A 20,238-nucleotide genomic window follows, 5' to 3' on the forward strand; every position below is an offset into this window, starting at 1 on the left:
GATTGATATAATTCATGAGGAGATCTCCAAGGCACAGAAACCTCCCCCACGCAACACCCCATGTCCACAGATACAATCATTGCTTCCCTCATTCAACCCTGCTATTATTAATGAGGTTGCTAAACTTTTATCTAACACTCATCTAACCACCTGCCCCCTGGATCCTGCTCCCTCACAAATGCTACACTGACCCTCTGACTCGATTCTACACTCTCTAACTCACATTTTTAACATCTCCCTCTCTTGTGGCATCTTCCCAAACTCTCTAAAACATGCGCTAGTCACCCCCATACTTAAAAAGCCCTCAATGGACCCCACCAATCTTAACAACCTACATCCCATCGCCTTACTCGCCTTCTCCTCCAAACTTCTTGAAAGATTGGTCTACAACTGACTGAGCGACCATCTGACCATGAACAAACTTCTTGATCCCCTTCAGCCCAGATTTTGCCCTTAACACTCCACGGAAACTGCTCTCCTTAAACTCTCAAATTACCTACTAACGGCTAAAACCAGCAGACACTATTCTGTACTACTTCTCCTGGATCTATCTGCTGCCTTTGACACAGTGGACCACCCCCTCCTCCTCCTCAATAAACTCCAATTCTTTGGTCTTCGTGACTGTACTCTTCGCTGGTTCTCATCCTACCTATCCCACCACTCCTTCAGTGTTGCCTACTTTCTCCTCTCGTCCCTGCCCATGCTTGCTGGACCACGTGTCAGCAGTAACGTGGACTTTGCAGCTGAATGCCTTTCCCAACTATGCCACAACATTGCCTTCCACGTGATGGTAGAGAGCTGGAATGGCCTTACTTGAAAAGAAATAGCGACTGGGAACCTGCCATTGTGGTACAGCACATTCTGCAAATTCTGATCTGCTGATCTGACAACTGTAGTGAGGACTTTTAATGGCAACTATAATCACAGGTAGTGTTACTCACTTCCTCTGGCTTCACTGTGTCTCCGACTTTGACATCTCGTAGCAGTGACACCTATGCCGAAATCAGGAGATAGGGTCTCCTTCAGCCCCTCCCACTTCACGTTTCTCACCAGTCAGCTGACCTCTAGTCTCTGCCCCCAGCCATGCTGTGAACTGAATGGGCGACTGCGAAGAGGCTGAGTGGAAGTCCGCGGGCTCCAGGAACAGCCCAGCTGGGCGACCACAGGCTTCAGGGACAGCCCTGCTGGGCGAGTGCTGAGGGCTTCAGGAATATCCCAGGATTTGGTGACCCCTGGAAAATCATCATTCGACCCCCGAGGGGGTCCCGACCCCCAGGTTGAGAACCACTGCTCTATAGGTTTACGGTGTGAAGGCTTCACAGGCACCCAAAGAACAATTTTTCTGCACCTGTTTGACAGGTGCATGTCATTACAATTTTTGACAGCAAGGCCAATTCTTGCTTTCATCAAGAGTACTTCTATAGGGTTACAGTGTGAAGGCACCACTGACACCCAAAGAACAATTTTTCCGCACCTGTTTGACAGGAGTAGAAATCCAAAGTCTGGGGTAGAAACACCAGACTTTATCCAAAAAATCTCTAATTGTGTTTCCAGTGCACTACATTGTGGCCTCATCATAAAGACTGGCACCCCAAGCCGTTGCTTACAAAATAAAGAAAGCTTGCAGGGCAAATGTTATATTTGTGGGCTTTATAAATGCTATTGTTGCTGCAGCAGCTTCTATACACAGTACAGATGTGCCACTTTACAGGTGGACTAAGGGGACCCCCCAGGCACTATATTAAAAGGAATTTTTATACTTTTACTTTAAGCATCACTAAATCTTATTTCAAACTTGTTTTCATTGATACATGTCTCCCAGGGCAGTACCGGACCCCCATAACCATTGTATGCCCAATTACTTGCATATAAGCCTTCAAAATGGGCACTTTTGATTTTTCACGTTCGGGTCCCATAGTCTTCAATTGGGTTCGTTATTCGGTTCTGAACTTCTGCGATGTTCGAAAGTTCTGGTGCAAACTGAACAGGGGGTCATCCCTAGTGATCAGTCAAGTTCCTCCTCTTACATTGGTGGTCAGTGAAGAAATGCCCCTCTTACATTAATTGGTGGTCAGTAGAGAAATGTTCCCCTTTACATTAGTGGTCAGTGGAGAAATGCCCCTCTTACTTTGGTGTTCACTGGGGAATTGTTACCTTACATCGATGATCTGTTCTGTTAGGGAGTTCCCTGTTATATTGGTGGTAGCTAGATAAATGCCCCATATACATTTGTGATCAGTCTCAGGGAGAATTCCCCCTTACAGACTGATAGAAAGATCAGTGGTTACTTACCTGGTCCTGCATGGGTTGCTCTACGTAGTGACTTTGGCACCAATGCCAGAGCTATACAGGCAATATAGGGAGGAAGATAAAGATCATGATTTGTATCATTGTCCTGGGGCACTAAGCAGGAGACCCAGAACTCATGCCCCAGGTTCCTAGGCCTAGCAAGGCCCAGTCATTGACTTGGAACAATTATACAGATAAGAAAAGTCAGAAGTTTCTTCTAAGCTACTGTTTTAAATGCTACTTGGCTAGCAGTCCTCAATGCCAGCACAATTCCACCAGTTGCAGGCAGTTCTGGCATGGTTTGGTGCTGGAATTATTGACTGTCAATGATGGTTAGGCTACAGCACAGAGCTTAAGCAATGGCATCATCACCGTCGACATACCCTATTAGGCTGGGTTCACATATGTGCATATGTTTCCCTGCATCCCATTTGCATTGTATGGATATGGCTTGCAATGGAGTCAATTCACACATGTCTGGGGCATGCTGTTCGCATTTCAAAAGGGTCCTGTGCATCTTTGGGTCTGGTTCAGATGCAAATTCAGGCAAAAATTCAGACCTGAATCGCACCTGAACTGGTGAACAGGGACGCACTGGACCCTATGCTGGGAACCTTGGAGAATAGAAAAGGATCTGTTCAAATTGCCAGAATCTTACAATAAAATTCATGAAAAACAAGGTGACACAGGGTAGTAGGGTAGAGTTTTCATTCAAAAAGAAATAAATTACAAATGGACTTATCCAAACAGTGGAGTACATTTTCTTTTTTTTTTTTAGGTCACCGGTTCGCCTAATTTATAACAGGTCTTATTTTTCTCTACAGAGACAGATTGATACTATAATTATTAATCTGCTTTTCTTTCAACTCCCCGGTGACTGATTAAATACTAGTTGGAGGGAATAATAGCACTCCTGATATGTTCCTGTACAGCCCATGTTTAATGAGTTACTGTAGTTAAGGGATGACAGGCAGCAGTGATAACAGAAGTTATCGAATAGGCTGAGCATGGGAATACAAATATGACTTGGATACGCTGCAATGGGCTGGCTAGAAAACATTGCTGATTATATTTTGTTGATGTCAGCCATACAACAAACAAAGACTACCATACACTGTCACAGATCATATGCCAAATCAACACTGGGCATGGCTGAAATATGCATGTTTTATATGGCCAGAAAATTTTATGTATTTTCCGATATATTTTCTTTAAAGTCAAAGGTGATTGTGCAATGCATTGTATGTGAAACTTTTTTATTTGCTCTACTGAATCAATGTATTATTTTGGGGCAAGCTTTCAGAACTATCCCCTTCTTCTAGTCAAGGTAGTACTGATTAACCACTTGCTTACAGGGCACATTCACCCCCTTCCTGCCCAGGCCAATTTTCAGCTTTCAGAGCTGTCACTCTTTGAATGACAATTGCGCGGTCATGCAACACTGTACCCACATTTTTTATCATTTTCACATAAAGAGAGCTTTCTTTTGGTGTTATTTAATTACCACTGCGTTTTTTATTTTTTGCTAAACAAACAAAAAAAGACCGAAAATTTTGAAAAAAAATAAAATAAGTTTTTCATATTTTGTTGTAAAAGTTTGCAAACAGGTAATTTTTCTTCTTCACTGATGGGTACTGATAGGCTGCACTGATGGCCACTGATGATGTGGCACTGATGGACACTGATAGGTGACACTGATGGGCACTGATGAGGCAGCACTGGTGGGCACTGATAGGTGGCACTGATGGGCACTGATGAGGCAGCACTGGTGGGCACTGATAGGTGGCACTGATGGGCACTGATGAGGCGGCACTGGTCAGCAATGATCAGGAGACACTGATGAAGCTGCACTGATGGGTGGCACTGATGGGCACTGATAAGTGGCACTGATAGGTGACACAGAGAGGTGGCACTGATAGGTGGCACTGATAGGCGGCACTGGTGGGCACTGATCAGGAGGCACTGATGATGAGGCACTGATGGGCACTGTTTGGCAGCACTGATGGGCACTGTTTGCCGGCACTTATGGGCACTGATAGGTGGCATTGGTGGGCACTGATAGATGGCACTGGTGGGCACGGGTTTGTAGCAGTGGATGGCACGGAATAGCAGCACTGACTGGTTTCCCCTTTCCATCACAGTTGGTAAAAAATTTTTTGTTTTGTTATATGATTTTTTTGTGTGTGTGTTATACAAGTATCATATAAGTGGATCAGGGACTTGCGGTGAGGTCAGTGGCTGGTGAGGCACTGGCTAGTATCAGAGCCAGATACACACAGGTTACATAAGCCACGAATGTTAGAGTGAGAGCAATAATTCTAGCACTAGATCTCCTCTGTAAATCTAAACATGTAACCTGTAGATTTTTAAGTATTGAAGTTTGGCACCATTCCTCAAGTGTACGCAATTTTAAGGTGTGACATGTTAGGTATCTATTTACTTGGCGTAACATTATCTTTCACATTATACAAAAAAATCAGTCTAACCTTTGTGGCACATTTAAAGTCCCTTTCTTTACTTCTCTTCAATGCCCCTTCTTTCAGGGCCATGGCGGAAACTATTTTAATCTAAGAATTTTAATGACTTTCCTAAGCCTTGTCCCTGCAAATAAATAACACTGAATGAAGGAACATGGACCAAATTGGAACTGTCTAGATATGACTAAACTAACCGGAACTAAACAGAAGGGGTGAACAGAGGAAGATACCAAAATCACATTAGTAAACAAGTTGTAATGGCCCAAACATGTCACTAGATGTCAGCATACTACAATATAATTAACCTACTGCACTTTAATACAAAACAGAAAAATTACATGAAAGTGAAGCAGAAGAGTAAGGCTACCAGATTACCAGATTTTCAAAATTAAAGGGACACTCCACTGACCATGCCCACTTTTAACCACACCCTAAAAATGACACCCTCATTTGTAATCACACCCTCAAAACCACACCCCCTTTTAAAACATCCTCAACAATTGATCAGAGACTTTTGGAAAAAGAGGCAGGCATTCAAAGAATAATGAAGAACATATTTCAAATAAGAGGCACCAAGATATGCATGCATAGCCTTAAAGGTATTAAAAAGACAAAGAGCAAATGGCTCCATTGGCCCCCGTTTTGGGGTGGTGTCTGCATAGTTCAACTACTGGGTTGGCCTTGTGCTGTAAAATGTGTCCAGAGCCAGGAACAGCGCAGGGGAGGCATGTTTTCTGGGACAGATACCTGGAAAAAGAAGACTGTAGCCAGGAGACATATGGTAACCATAGTTTAAAGCCTCCATAGATGACTTGAATTACAGCCAGTTCTCAAAATTTGAGCTGTGGGTGGCCCTGCAAGCACCACCTGACTTGACAAAAGTTTATTTAAAAGTTGACTAAGCCAGGTGGAAAATTATCAGGTGAACCGTGGCTGATCCTTATCAGATGCAGTCACTTTTAAGTAAAGCCACTGTATTCAGGCAGCCGCGTATGGTCAGACTCAGAACACTATCTGCAAAAAAAATCATTCACAATTTAACCTCCCTATGTACCACTTTGTTCTTCCATTAAAATCTTTTATAAGCACCATGGCAGATGTGCAAACAAGGGGAAGCAGGGAGAGCTGTGCTACTGAAAGAATGATTCGAAAAACATATATTGAGAAGGAACTGCTCCACAGTCGCTGCAGCTACAGAGGTAAGTGAGGGCTTTCTTTAAACCTCACTTACTGCTTCAATGTCCTTAGCTTGGTCATAGGGCACGTTTAGAGAACAATATGCCTGACCATATTGTACTGGATAGTAATTGTATGTTAAAGGGGAAATGTTATTTAGAGCCAGTGGTCAGTGTAGGGCCCCTGATATTTGAGGTTTGTGGGATAAAACCCCTCTTCCATTGGTGATCAGTGTAGTGACCCAGTTACATTGGTGATCAGTCCTCCTTGCATTTGCAGTCAGCAGAGAAGCCCTTCCTTAAATTAGTTATCAGTGGTGAAATGCCTCTTTACATAGGCGGTCAGTGGTGAAGTGCCTCCTTACGTCAATGATCAGTCTAGTGCCTCCTCTTACATTGGTGGTCGGTGGTAAAGTTCTCCCTACATTTGTGGTTTGTAGATAAATGCCCCCCTACATTGGTGATCAGTAAAGAAATGCCCCCCCCCCCCTTAAATTGATGGTTAGTGGAGAAATGTCCCTTTTACTTTGGTGATCACTGGAGAAGTGCCCCCTTACATTGATGGTCAGTGGAGAAATACCCCCCTTATATCGGTGATCTCTTGAGAAGCTCCCCATCAAATTGATGGTAGCTTGGGAATTCCCCCTTACATTTGTGATCAGTCTCACTAAGAATTTCCCCTTACAGTTAGTGGAGAAGCACACCCTTAAATTAGTTGTAAGTGGTGAAATGCCCCTTTACTTTGGTGATCAGTGGTGAATTGCCTCCTTACATCAGCGATCAGCTTAGTGCCCCCCTTACATTGGTGGCCAGTGGTAAAGTGCTCCTTACATTTGTGGTCTGTAGAGAAATGCCCCTATTCATTGGTAGTCACTAGTCAGTGAAGAAATGCCCCCTTACAGTGGTGGTCAGTGGAGAAACATTCCCCTTACACTAGAGGTCAGTGGTAAAGTGCCTCCTTGTATCAGTGATAAGTCTAGTGTTTCCTCTTACATTGGTGGTTAGTGGTAAAGTGCTCCTAACATTTGTAGTTTGCGAAGAATAGCCCCCTTACATTTGTGGTCTATGAAGAATGGCCCCCTTACATTTGTGGTCTGTGTTGAAATGCCCCCTAATATCGGTGGTCAGGGGAGAAATGTCCCCCTGACATTGGACAGTATGGCAGTTCAGTCGTTAGCACTTCTGCCTGGCATTAGTTTGAATCCCAACCATGGCATTATCTTCCTGGAGTTCGCACGTTCTCCCAGTGCTTGCTTGGGTTTCCTCTAGACATTCTAAGTTCCTATCACATTCCAAAGTCATTCTGGTAGGTTAATTCACTCCAGTCCAAATTGTCCCTAGTAGGTGTATGTAGAGCATTGACATATGACATGTAGGGCTTTAACGCATACAATTCTTTTCCCTTCCCCAACCTGTAACTGGACAGTGAAATGAGAAGCAGCAGACCGATAAGCTCATCTCTCTGTCACTCTGCTCTCTCAGAGAGCAATGTCCTCAGCATGGAGGACATTGCTAATCCCCTAGGTGAAATACTCACCTTGACACAATCAACAAAACAAACATCCCATCAGTGATATCTCCTGCATATTGACTTAACAAGATATGATACTTCTCTTAATATTTTGTATATTTTGAATTTAATAATAGCACCCACCCAATCAGTCCTGAGGAAGCAAGTAAATCTTGCGAAAAAAAATGAATAAAAACCAAGCGCTGATGTGGATAGATATGTGTGATATAAATAAATTGTGCTAAAAAATATATATAAACCAATATAGTTAGTGCTATAATAAAATCAGTAAATTAAAGCTGCTATCAATATAGGGTGATCAGATAACCAAACAAATAGTACTAAGTATAAAATTGATGCGCTTTAAATAAATAGTGCACAATATGCTGCTGCGACTAAGCTGAAATCCAGGAATAAAAAATGCATACATGTGAATAAAATAGATAAATAATTATGGTGCTAATACATGTGTTAAAATTGCCAAAATAAATCTTCAAATTGGTGATGTGACAGTGAATATAAATAACACTCTGAGTACAATGTCCAGATAGAGATAAATAGTGGGGGAAAGTAAAAATAATTAAACAGTTCCTTCCCTTAATCCAGATTGATTGACTCACTGGGTTAGATCGTTTGTATCAGGATATTTAGTTTTTCTTGCATCCCACTTTAGCCATAATACTGCTGATGATTCGGCTCTCAGATAAAGGTTTTATGCAAAGCAAGCAAAGAAAAAATAGATCATTGTGCAGTGAACTTGATAGTGCACAAGCAAAACAGGGACAAGAGATACACTCACAAACTCCCGGTCTAGTAGAAGCATTCAAATCTTGCGAAACACGTTGACTAATTCCTAAGTATGGAGGAATTGTGGACTTGATCCCCGATATCCACACCGACACCATATATATCTTCCACTGATGGACTTCTATACATCATATATACTGCTTGGCTGGATCTCTATCTCCATGTTTGGTTTGGGTATTTCTTGACCCACTGAACATGGAGGGTGTTACAATGATTTTATTCTATTATGTTTTAAGATTTTTTTGAATAAAGGTTGTTGTATATTTTAAACAGATTGCCTCGTGTTGTGCCTACAAAGTCCGCCATGTTTTCGAGAAATTAAGGTTCTATTTTCTCTTCTCCTTTCCTGTATATAAAAATGCATTTTATGATGTATTAATGGTTACAGGGCTGGGTTATGGGTTTTTTTTTTATTGTATCTGCCTGGAGTTCAGCTTTAATGATAAAAAGGTAGAGCTTTTCTGAAATATTATACTTTTATAGGAATTGATCCATTCATGTAGAGTTACTGATGATCCACAAAAATGTATACAAGCAACAGGTTGAGAAACTTTTACATTCAAACAGAATAAAGTCTTCTATGCCCCCCATTTAAATAAGCCTTCTATCAATACCAGCGATGAAATATTTATCCACAGTAGACGTTATTTGCTGTTCAGCTCAGTCCTCGACGTGCATGCTTCTGTTTAAACTCGCTTCTATTCATTTAAATAATTTAGATCACTACTGCTGCCTGCCTGACATGGCTTTGAATTATTGCAAACTGTATAAATGACCTGGAGCTGTTTAAAAATGACTTAAGCTAATTATTTTTTGTTTTTCAATGTGCTCGTCATCAGCGCTACCACCGCGTGTTATTTCCCGCTCACATGAAATACGCCGGGGCTCAGCATGGCGAAGCCGAATGCAACTGTGTTTAAATGGGTTTAATGACTCTTTTAGAAATCATGTTTGCGCTACACAGAAGGATAATTCTCTGAAGTGATAAATTGGCTCATATGTCTCAAGAAAGGATGACAGTCCGCACCTAGGGGGGCTTTTTATTGTTGAAGCGCAAGAATAATTATCCCTGCAGCCCTGTCTTATTTAAACAGCTCACTACATGCATGATGGCATCTATATAGTCTCCTCATTACTTTGCTTTATGTTTATTTATGGAAGAAGTAAGCATGTTCCATGTTCTCATTGTAAACCCTCACATATACCCAGTGAAGTGACTGTTCTCGGGTGATACACAGAGATGAAACAAATCCCCCTACATAAGTTGTGCCTGTTTATCTGCTGTTTTCTTTACATCTGTTGAAATCCATCAATTTATTAAGTTTGTCTGAGCTTTCAGAAAGCGGCAGAGAGCTGAAGTTACACACTGCAGAGCTCAGTGAGGAGAGCTCTGAGAGCTGATTGGAGAGAAGGGACACCCCCCCCCTTCACACAGCACAGAGGAACAGAGCTGAGGCTGTCACTCACAGACTGTGTGCTGGAGGTCCCTTCCCTGTCACCTTTTTTTCTCTTGGTGTCAGGAAAACTTGTCAGAAGTGATTCATGCTGAAAGCAGAGGAACCAGGCAGCAGACAGAAATGACACTTAGTGAGACAAGTACACACTAGAGAGGGAGATTTGTTTATATTTCATGTCTGAGATTCGCAACCTCTTTAAAGCGGTAGAAAACCGCTGTTTTTGTTTTTTTTAATCCTGCAAGGCAATGCCATAATGTGTTAGTATGCATCGTATACTAACACATTATGTAAAACTTACCTTAAAACGAAGCCCTCCAGCGATGTGTTGTCACTTCTGAAGGCACTTCCATCTTCACCCGTTCATCCTTCTGGGTTTGCGGACTCGGGCTGTGTGAATGGCCCAGAGTCACAATGACGTCACTCCCACACATACATGTGGGAGCTGTCGCCCACACCACAAAACTCTGAAGAAATGGCACAGTATGCCGTTCCATCAGAGTGCATGTGCTGGTGACGAACCTGGATGCATCAAAAGTAAATATCTCCTAAAAGGTGCACGTTTAGGAGATATTTACTGTACCTATAGGTAAGACGGAGTCAGGGCAGACGGAGTTCAGAGAGTGGTCAGACAAGCCAGGTCAGCAACTTGAATCAGGAAACAGGATAACAGGACACAGGATGTGGATTAGTCAGTGTCCAATTCTTGTGAGCACGAAAGGGAACATGTTTTAGCCTGTGCACCGAAGGCTTTCCTTACATACACATTTCCCAGAGCATTTGGAGAGAGTGAACAGAAGAGTAACATGTAACTATGCCCCTCCATGTTATGGACAAGAGGAGGGTATCAATGTCCTGAAGTTAGATCTTTCATCTGTTCAGAAGCAGTACAATGAGTGAGCGTTGTCACCAGTGGCGGCTTGTGATTTTTTTTCTTTTGGGGGGACGGCAAACATAAACCCCCCCCCCCCCGTCGGGACATTAAAGCCCCGCACTTACCCCATCAAGGAAGCTGGTGGGCGGGCAGCGTTTCCGGCGAGTGGCAGCTTTCTTTCTTCCTCCTCCTGTGGATCATGGTGGCTTCTGCAGTTCATCTCCCTTCTCCTCCTAGGCATGGGGAAACGGGTATCAGACCCGCGCTTCCTGATTGGCGGAGATTTGCTTTTATAACACACATGGGGGGCTATGCTCTGCGCCACAAGCCCACCCTATTTTGAAGCCTATTAGAGCTTCTGGCCCTAATCAGGTGCTTCCAAAAAACACCCCTGTCGCTGTAATTCATGTGCCCGGCGTCCTGAAAGGGGACGGACACATGAATAGGGGGTGGCAGCGGCGATGGAAAGGGGAGGCGGCACCCGTGCGCCCTTAATGGACGGGCCACCCTTGGTTGTCACCCTAGCATATCAGCAGGTGAAAATTAAGGTATAAAAATCTAAGGACCAGAAAGTTGCAATATGTTTTTTTTTTTTTCTTAGATACTCTGGGGTTCATTTACTAAAACTGGAGATTGCAAAATCTGGTGTAGCTGTGCATACTAACCATCAGCTTTCAGATTTTTGTGGGTTTTTTTGCAAAAGTTTAATTGAACAAGTTAATGTTAGACTCTGATATTGGTTACAATGCACAGCTGCACCAGATTTTGCACTCTCCAGTTTTAGTAAATCAACCCCTCTATGAGCACTAGGCACTAGAACATTTTACAAACCATTGACAGTGTTGTCTCTTATTAAATCATGAGCGCCAATATAGTTAATAATGTTACTGTTCAGATGGGACCGTGGCAGTCTCTGCCTTGTCGCCTGTGTTACACATAGCCTGAATTGCCACACAAAAAATAAAGTCCAAAGTTCTTGCTCAAGATAATTTATTAACTCTAATTGTAAGAGGACAATCAATAGTTGGCGATCATACAGCTGTTTCATATAAAATCTCCATGCTCATACTTTCATAGATCAAAATCAACATATTATCAAGCTGTTGTTTTCATTATAGCAATACGTTTTGGCTGCCTGGTGGCAAATATTAACTTGAGATAAAAAAAAATGTCTGATGAATAAAAGTTGTTCATTGAAGGTTTGCTGAGCAAAGTTCATACTGAAGTGCAAAGTTTATATTTCAGAGTTTATTGATGGGGATTTTTTACTGTTGTTGTTGTGTAAGAGTGGATAATATCCAACCTTCTTTCCTTCCTTTCTTCCTTCCTTCCATCTTTCGTTCCTTCCTTACTTCTTTCTTTCCTTCCTTCCGATGTGCTACCCTTTAAAGAGGAAGTAAACCCTGATGGGTTTAACTTCCTCTTTTATTCCCCTGCAAAGTAAAAGCATAATGGGCTAGTATGCATTGCATACTAGCCCATTATGTGGCACTTGTGGCACTTATGTGGCACTTATCTGCAAACGAAGCCTGCGATGTCCGCGATGTCCCCGCTGATGGAAGCATCCATCTTTGCCCCTCTTCCTTCTGGGGCCGCGTCAGTCACGGCACACGCTGGGGAAGAAACAGCACGGAGGGCCATTTGTTCACTGCGCATGTGCCGATGACATCATTGGCGCGCTTCAAGGCAAATATCTCCTAAACTGCGCACGTTTAGGAGATATTTTCAGTACATATTGTAGGTTTACCTATATGTAAAAACAGGTCAGGTGGGTTTACAACCACTTAAAAACATAAAGCTGAATTCTAGGAGGAGATAAAAGAAACAAATTAATGCAGCTCTGTATTCATCAATACATCATTAAAGTAATATTAAACCCTCCGCATTTTTTAGTTTAATATATTGATAAAGATAAAATAAACATTCCCCAGCAAATTACAGGTGCATCAAATGAAATTAGAACATCATCAAAAAGTTAATGTATTTTAGTAATTCAATTCAAAGAGTGAAACTTATATATTTTATATAGATGCGTTACACACAGAGTGATATATTTCTTTCTTTTAATTTTGATGATTATGGCTTACAGCTAGTGAAAACCCAAAATTCAGTGTAGCACCCTGATGACTAGGAAGGGTTGCTCCTAAATTTACCTGCCAGGTATAGTTGCCTTGGTCAATTGTTAGGGATCAAATGGTTTCACCCCAAGTCTGGAATTGCTTCACTTCTCTCTTCTGTCGCTGAGTGGCCGGGTACCTGGTGACATTGGATAAGATAAGGGTGATGCAATGACAGATTAGGAGTATATGGGGTGTCTTAGCCAATAGGCAGGGGTTTTCTTGGCCCCTCAGCTTGCTGGGAGAACCTATATATTTGGGTGGAGTCAGGTGATCGGGGTTCTGTGCCACCTGGACGGCTGTCTGGGTGGACGTGTGTTGTGCTGCCCAGGCTGCTAGGCCGGAGTTTGGGCCTATGCCGGGCACATCTGGCTGCTAGGCTGTCTGAGGGCCTATCCAGGAGCAAGAGAGCAGCGTAGGGCTGGGATTGCAGCTTGCAGTCAAACCAGAAGTGACGGTTCTGCCGGCCGGAGAACCTGTCGTGGTCGGAGGTAGAGGGGAAGCTGTCGCCACTAAGGGACCAACCACCTTGTTACCAAGGACCACAGTGAGTAGCTGAAGCAAGTGCCGGGGACGGTGAAACTTCAGCAGGTGCCAAGCCAGGGACCCAGCCAGTGGGGTGACGCATGAGGAGTATCTGGAGTGCCAAGCCAGGGACCCAGCCAGTGGGGTGACGCATGAGGAGTATCTGGAGTGCCAAGCCAGGGACCCAGCCAGTGGGGTGACGCATGAGGAGTATCTGGAGTGCCAAGCCAGGGACCCAGCAGGGAAGTGGGGATGACACTTGAGGAAGATTAGAAGAGCTCACGAGGTTCAGTGGCAGTGAATCGGCAAGTCTAGTGAGAGAGACTGGGAGCTTGGTGGGCTGAGAATCTACAAGAAGTGATCGTATAAAAGTAAAGGAGTTTGTTACAATTTGTGTTAGGAACTGTTCTAAGACTGTTGCTATAGGAGACAGCGCTCCTACACATACAGATGTGGTGTCTTACTGGATAACTTTCCCTGCATGGCTGTCTACCTGTAGAAGTCTCGGAGTCTGCCAATTAACATTGCAACTACCTAAGGGTGTCCTGGCCCTAAACCCGCTCTCCCACTGTTCTGTTCAAGAGAAAATAAATTTCTTTGCATTCAATAAGTGTCTGGCGCTCTTGAATCTACCTTGAATTACACCCACTATGCCTTGTAACCCATCATATACAGAAGGATGTCAGCTGTCCTTGGCTCTGGAGGTTCTCATTAGACTAAAGAAGACCTGGGACCTTGCTACATCAGTATCTCAGAATATTAGAATATTATATAAGACCAATAAAAACAGCATAGTATGCAATATACTGGGCATCACTAAATTGTGGCCCCTGGTCCGTGTCCTGCCCGAGCTACTGCTCTTTCTGGACCTCCGCGATCGCGTCATTTAGCTGCCACGTTTGTCAGCAGCCTCCGCTGCCGTCAGTAACAGAGTAGAGCGGGCGGCGGGAGGCTGGACAATTCTGGCCTGGGGGCGGGACCAGCACTGCGTGCAGAGAGGCTGCCTGAATAAACTTTTCACGTTAACCAGGTGGTGATTGGCTGCTAGGAGGCGGTCCTAGCAACCAATCACTAGCTTGCTAATATGAAAAGTTACCCGGCAGCTCCCCATCCAGTGCTGCTGTGCCTCTGCTTTCAGTTCAGGATTGTCCTGACCCTGATCTCCACTCTGTGAAAGGTAGGAGAGTAAAGGGAGGAAAGGACATGATGTGAACTGGTGAAGGAAGGGGAGCAGGGGGCAGAGCTGTGTGGGGGGAGTCATGTAAAGGGGAGCAATACTGTGGTGTGATAGGGGCAGTGCTGTGGGGGTGATATGTTAAGGGGGCAGCGCTCTGGGGGGATGGGTGATGTAAAGGGGGACAGTGCTGTAGGTGGGGGATATGAAAGGGGCAGTACTGTGAGGGGTTTGTGAAAGGGACTGTGCTTTGGGGGTGATATGTGAAAGGGGACAGTGCTGTGGGGGGATTTGAAGTGAACAGTGCTTTGGGGTGATATGTGATGGCGGGCAGTGCTGTGGGGGGATGTGATGGCGGGCAGTGCTGTGGGGGGATGTGAAGGGGGACAGTCCTTTGGTAGAGGGCTGCGCTGACTTTGGACTTGATAAAACACAGTGGACCAACACCAGTAGATGACATGGGCCCCCCAAATCATCACTGACTGTGGACCATTGGATCTCATGCAACTTGGATTCTATGCCTCTCCTTTCTTCCTCCCGGCTCTAGGACCTTGATTTCAAAATGAAGGTGGGGAGCCATGGCATCAGCTTGTGTTAGCTGCCTGTGGTTTCTTTTCATTTAGTAAATTTTTTGGTGAGAAGTGCAGGCATTGCCCTCTGGGTCATACATTTTGTTTGGCTCTAGGTTTGAAGTGCATTCGTTGTGAACTCATTTGACATTTACATAAATTCATCTTCCCAATCAAAGTTGTACAGCTGATTTGTTACTAACATGTATATAGTGCACACTGTGCTTTACATATATCACTAGATTGGCATCTATGGCTCCCCTCATGATGTTTATTGTATGAGGTTCCTTCATATACTGGGGACAATTTAGACAAGAGCCTATTTGCCTACTAGCATATCTTTGCAATGTGGGAGGAAATCAGAGTACCTGGAGGAAACCCACGCAGACTCCATGCACGTAGTGCCATGGTTGGGATTTGAACCCATGACCTACTTACTACAAGGTGGAAGCGCTAACCACTGTGCTGACCGTTCTGCTGTGTTTTATTCAATCCAAAGTCAGTGCAGCCCTCTACCAGGAAATTATAGAGCACTTCATGTTTTCCTCAGCTGACCAGCTTTATGGAGATGCTGATTTCATTTTCCAGCAGGACTTGGCACCTGTCCACACTGCCAAAAGTACCAATACCTGGTCACATGATCATGATATCACTGCGCTTGATTGGCCAGCAAACTTGCCTGATCTAATCCCCATAGAGAATCTGTGGGGTATTGTAAAGAGGAAGATGAGAGACACCAGACCCACTTAAGCCCCAGAAGGATTTACCCCCTTAATGGCCAGGCCATTTTTTGCGATACGGCACTGCGACCATTTAAATGACAATTGCGCGGTCGTGCGACGATGTACCCAAACAAAATTGATGTCCTTTTTTCCCCACAAATAGAGCTTTCTTTTGGTGGTATTTGATCACCTCTACGGTTTTTATTTTTTGTGCTATAAACAAAAAAAGACCATCAATTTTGAAAAAAAACCTATATTTTCTACTTTTTGCTATAATAAATATGTGTGGGGGGATTTGAAGGGAACAGTGCTTTGGGGTGATATGTGATGGCGGGCAGTGCTGTGGGGGGATGTGAAGGGGGACGGTCCTCTGGTAGAGGGCTGTGCTGACTTTGGACTTGATAAAACACAGCGGACCAACACCAGTAGATGACATGGGCCCCCCAAATCATCACTGACTGTGGAAACTTCACATTGGATCTCATGCAACTTGGATTCTATGCCTCTCCTCTCTTCCTCCAGACTCTAGGACCTTGAGTTCAAAATGAAGGTGGGGAGCCATGGCATCGGCTGGTGTTAGCCAACTGTGGTTTCTTTTTTTTTTTTGGTATTTTTTTTTTTTTTTAGTAAGTGCTTAGTGAGAAGTGCAAGCATAGCCCTCTGGGGCATGCATTGTGTTTAGCTTGAAGTGCATACATTGTGAGTTTGAAGTGCATTAGTTGTGAACACATTTGACATTTACATTAATTCATCTTCCCAATCAAAGTTGTACAGCTGATTTGTTACTTACATGTATTTATACAGTGCTGACAGTACACACTGTGCTTTACATATATCACTTTACATTGACATCTATGGCTCCCCTCATGATGTTTATTGTATGAGGTTCCTTCATATACTGGGGACAATTTAGACAGGAGCCAATTCACCTACCAGCATATCTTTGGAATGTGGGAGGAAACCGGAGTACCCGGAGGAAACCCACGCAGACACAGGGAGAACATGCAAACTCCATGCACGTAGTGTCATGGTTGGGATTTAAACCCATGACCTACTTACTGCAAGGCGGAAGTGCTAACCACTTAGCCACTGTGCTGCCCGGTCTGCTGTGTTTTATTCAATCCAAAGTCAGCGCAGCCCTCTACCAGGAAATTATAGAGCACTTCATGCTTTCCTCTGCTGACCAGCTTTATGGAGATGCTGATTTCATTTTCCAGCAGGACTTGGCACCTGTCCACACTGCCAAAAGTACCAATACCTGGTCACATGATCATGATATCACTGCGCTTGATTGGCCAGCAAACTCGCCTGACCTAAACCCCATAGAGAATCTGTGGGGTATTGTAAAGAGGAAGATGAGAGACACCAGACCCAACAATTTCCGGTGAGCTTAAAGCCACTATTAACCACTTAAGCCCCAGAAGGATTTACCCCCTTAATGACCAGGCCATTTTTTGGGATACGGCACTGCGTCACTTTAAATGACAATTGCGCGGTCATGCGACGATGTACCCAAACAAAATTGATGTTCTTTTTTTTCCCCACAAATAGAGCTTTATTTTGGTGGTAGTTAATCACGTCTGCGTTTTTTATTTTTTGAGCTATAAACAAAAAAAAAACGTCATTTTTGAAAAAAAAACATTCTTTTACATATTTTTGGTAAAAAAATAACAATAAGCTTATATTGATTGGTTTGCGCAAAAGTTATAGCGTTTTTTTTTTTTTACTAGTAATGGCGGTGATCGGCGATTTTTAGCGGTACTGCAACATTGCGGAGGACAGATCGGACACTTTTGACACTTTTTTGGGACCAGTGACATTATTAATAATCAGAGGTAAAAATATCCCCTGATCACTGCATACTGTAAATGACATTGGCAGGGAAGGGGTTAACACTAGGGGGCAATCAAGGGGTTAAGTGTGTCCTAGGGAGGTGTTTCTAACTGTGGGGGGAGGGGACTGACTGGGAGTACACAGAGATCGCTGTTCCTGATCACTAGGTACAGACGATCTCTCTCTACTCTCCTGTCAGAACGGGGATCTGTTTGTTTACATTGACAGATCCCCTCTCTGGCTCTCTGTGGAGCGATCGCGGGTGGCCGACGGACATCGGGGGCGCCAGCTACGCACATCGGCTTCGCGCTGCTGTAGCCATTAACATAGTTGCCAACACTGTAAAAAAAAATGTGGGACACTTTTGTGGCTGTAGGCGGAGCCGTACAATAATTAGGGGGTGGGGCATTCATTTGTAGGCGTGGTTTAGGAAAAATATACAAGTGTGGCACCGAAAACTGGGCGTGGTTTACGCAACATAGTGGGTGTGGCTTAAATGGGTGTGGCTCAAGAGGGTGTGGTTGGAGTCTGAGATGAATGAGGGATGGCGAGGGAAAGGGGGAGAGGGAAATGACGGGACAGCAGCCCCAGATCCTACACAATAAAAATATGTGTATTCTAGAAAGTTTAACAATCAGCAGATAAAGATACTCCAAACACCTGGTGTTAGCACTTCAATCATCCCGGCATCATGGTTGTTATGGTGTCAGGATGATTGCATTATTTCTATTATTACATTGTAATATAAAATGAAATCTGTCAACTCACCATAATCCAGAATCAGTGGGAGCCCTGAGCGTGTCACTAGCCACGTCGCCTGCCACCAGCCGTCCGTCCTTGCGTCAGATGTCCCAGCAGAGTCCGTCCTTGCATCAGGTGTCCCAGCAGAGTCCATCCTTGCATCAGGTGCCCCCAGCGGAGCCCCCCTTACATCAGATGTCCCCAGCGGAGCCCCCCTCACACCAGGAGTCCCCAGCGGAGCCCCCCCTCACACCAGGAGTCCCTGGCGGAGCCCCCCTCACACCAGGAGTCCCTGGCGGAGCCCCCCTCACACCAGGAGTCCCCGGCGGAGCCCCCTTCACATCATGTGTCCCCAGCGGAGCTCCCCCTCACATCAGGAGTCCCCGGTGGAGCCCCCCCTCACATCAGGTGTCCCCAGCGGAGCTCCCCTTCACATCAGGTGTCCCCGGCGGAGCCCCCCTCACATCAGGAGTCCCCGGTGGAGCCCCCCCTCACATCAGGTGTCCCCAGTGGAGCCCCCCCTCACATCAGAAGTCCCCAGCGGAGCCCCCCTCACATCAGGTGACCCCAGCGGAGCTCTCCCTCACATCAGGTGTCCCCGGCAGAGCCCCCCTCACATCAGGTGTCCCCAGCAGAGCCCCCCTCACATCCGGTGTCCCCAGCAGAGCCCCCCTCACATCAGGTGTCCCCAGTGGAGCCCCCCCTCACATTAGGTGTCCCCAGTGGAGCCCCCCTCACATTAGGTGTCCCCAGTGGAGCCCCCCTCACATTAGGTGTCCCCAGTGGAGGCCCCCTCACATCCGGTGTCCCCGGCAGATCCCCCCCTCACATCAGGTGTCCCCAGTGGAGCCCCCCCTCACATTAGGTGTCCCCGGCGGAGCCCCCCCTCACATCAGGTGTCCCCAGTGGAGCCCCCCTTACATCAGGTGTCCCTAGTGGAGCCCCCTTACATCAGATTCCCACAGCGGTGCGCCCCCCACTACCTTAGAGGTGTCCTAGTGTGTCCGCCAGCCGCATGGCTATAACCCCTGCCCCTTTCCATAACAGACTGGCAGCGGGGCGGGGGGTAGGCGGGGCGAGGCGGAGCGGGCGGAGGGTGGGCGGCGACGCAGAAGCTCCGTCTAGCCCCCCCAGCCGTCTTCCTGAACTTCTTTAAGATGGCGACCGGCAGAGACAATGTCTCCGCCGGCCGCGGACCTCTAGTGGCGGCGAAAATCGAGAACTGTATTTCTCTGGACATTTCCCAGGACACCACAAATTCGGGAATGGAGTCTAAGTCCCGGGAAATCTGGGACAGTTGGCAACTATGCATTAAAGGGACCGATGTTCACCTACAGTGGTTTGCGCAGCCGATGCTCTGGCTGGTTGGCAAGCGGTTAAAGCAACCTGGGCTTCCATAACACCTCAGCAGTGCCACAGGCTCCATGCCACGCCACATTGATGCAGTAATTCATGTAAAGGAGCCCCGACCAAGTATTGAGTGCATACTATACTGTAGTATAGTGAAGTATGTGAAGGAGGACAGTGCTGTGGGGGGGGGGGGGGTGTGAAGGGGGACAGTGCTGTGGGGGGATGTGAAGGAGACATTTGCTGTGGGGGATCTGAGGAGGGACAGTCCTGTGAGGGGATGTGAAGGGGACAGTACTGTGGGGGGATTTGAAGGGGGACAGTACTGTGGGGGATGTGAAGGGGGACAGTGCTGTGGGGGATGTGAAGGGGGACAGTGCTATGGGGGATCTGAAGGGGGACAGTACTGTGGGGGATGTGAAGGGGACAGTGCTATGGGGGGTGGGGGGGATCTGATGGCGGGCAGTGCTGTGGAGTTGATATGTAAAGGGGGACAGTTCTCTGGTAGAGGGCTGCTGACTTTGGACTTGATAAAACACAGTGGACCAACACCAGTAGATGACATGGGCCCCCCCAAATCATCACTGACTGTGGAGACTTCACATTGGATCTCATGCAACTTGG

This window comes from Aquarana catesbeiana, linkage group LG04 (genome assembly GCF_042186555.1).
Source record: "Aquarana catesbeiana isolate 2022-GZ linkage group LG04, ASM4218655v1, whole genome shotgun sequence".
NCBI lineage: Eukaryota > Metazoa > Chordata > Amphibia > Anura > Ranidae > Aquarana > Aquarana catesbeiana.